Here is a 2,101-nt window from a genome sequence, read left to right as displayed (position 1 = left end):
CTTCTGCTTCTGTTAGGTCCAGACCATTTCTGTCCTTTATCGAGCCCATCTTTGAATTTTTTTTAAATTTTATGTTGTAGCATTTTCTCAAGTAAACCATTCAAAATGGTGTTTAGGTGATATATGTTCTGAATATTTGCAGTATGAAAACATTTTATTTTCCCATCATATTTGAAAGGTTGCTTGACTATGTACTGAATTGATTCAAAATTATTTTTTCTCAGAGATTGATTTTCTATAATAATAGTGCTTTATTATATTCGGGTTTATATGTTGAGAATTGTTTCCAATCTTATTCTCACTTTTCTGAAGATAGTGTTTCTTTCTTTCATGATATTTTCAATGCTTTGTCTTTACCCTTGCTGTTTTGAAATTTCATTCATTATATATATCTAGGAGTGGATCCACTTCTAGAAGGAGAAAAAGTAGAAGCAGTGACAAATTTTATTTTCCTGGGCTCCAAAATCACTAAGGATGAAGACTGCAGCCATTAAGTTAAAAGACGCTTGCTCCTTGTAAGGAAAGCTATGACAAACCTAGACAAAATATTAAAAAGCAGAGACATCACATTGCTGACAAAGGTCTGTATAGTCAAAGTCAATTTTTTTTTTCAGTAGTCATGTACAGATGTGAGAATTGGACCATTAAGAAGGCTTTTGAAGTGTGGTGCTGTAAAAGACTCTCGAGGGTCCCTTGCATGGAAGAGAGATCAAACCAGTCAATCCCAAAGGAAATCAATGTAGAATATTCATTGGAAGGACTGATCCTGAAGCTGAAGCTCCAATACTTTGGCCACCTGATGTGAAGAGCTGACTCTGGAAAAGATCCTGATGCTAAGAAAGATTAAAGCTAAAAGAAGGGAACAACAAAGGAGGAGATGTAGACAGCATTACTGACTCAATGGACATGAACTTGAGTAAAGTTCCAGAGATAGTGGAGGACAGAGGAGCCTGGTGTGCTGCAGTCCACGGGGTCACAAGGAGTCAGACAGGACTTAGCAACTGAACAACAACAACAATAGCTTCACATGGACCCATGTCTCCTGTGTCTCCTGCACTGGCAGGTAGATTCTTTACCACTGTACCACCTGGGACGTCCCTAGCATTCTGTAGAGTTCTATAATCCAAACACTTCTATATTTAATTAGGTCAGACATTTAGTTTTCTGAATTTTTTTGGTACTTTCTTCACTTCCATTTTTTTCCCCCTTTTTTTTCTGGAACTTCCATTCAAAAGACATGAGATCTGGGTTTATACTCTTTAACATTTTCTTTCATACTAGCAATTTATTTCTCTATTTTGTTGCTATAGTCTTGGAGAATCCATCAGATTAATTTTTCAGTTCCACAGATTACTTTTTAAGTATACAAGTGCTGCCATGTAGTAAGGTTTTATTTGTTTTAATTTCACCATTCATTTATTTTTTCATTCTCCAAAATTTCTAGCTGAGTTTTTCTTTGTTGCTAAATACTCTTATATTTTTATAATTACATTTCTTATAATTATTTAAACTTCCCCTTCACTTTGCTCTGTCAACTTTGCTACCTCAAAGATTAGCTCTTTGATTTTTGACTTAGATACTAATTTTGGATGTGTTCTTTTTTTCTCAAATATTCGATGATTTCTGGTTGTATACCAGTATTTGTAATTGAGATCCCCTACTGACTCTGGGTTTGACTGCTGTAAATGTTATCAAAGAGTGCTCTTAATGATTTTTAGGGAAAGAGTGGTTGTACTAATGATAGGTTTGCCAGTTACTTGTCTCTAGGATTTGAGAGATCCAAATTATTTGGAGTAATTCCAGTTACCCAGAGCACAAAACTCCTTTAACCTAAACCACAACTTCTATTCCAAATTGCTACATGTTCCTCTGCAAAAAAGTCTGATTCATTTGGCTACTCTTACTATGATCCCCCAATAAATCATCCTGGTATCGCCCCAAGAGTCACTTTTGCTTATCATATGTCATCTCTAACTCTACAGCACCTTTGCACATGCTGTTACCTATTGTAAAAGCCTACACAGATTGGGGTCTGTGCATTTATGTTCAATCTGACACCAGTTACTTCCGCTCATTCCAGAACAGTTCATGATTTCTGCTT

This window comes from Ovis aries, chromosome 2, assembly GCF_016772045.2.
Source record: "Ovis aries strain OAR_USU_Benz2616 breed Rambouillet chromosome 2, ARS-UI_Ramb_v3.0, whole genome shotgun sequence".
Lineage (NCBI taxonomy): Eukaryota > Metazoa > Chordata > Mammalia > Artiodactyla > Bovidae > Ovis > Ovis aries.
The sequence above is the reverse complement of the archived record's forward strand: the minus strand, read 5'-3'. Positions refer to the sequence as shown.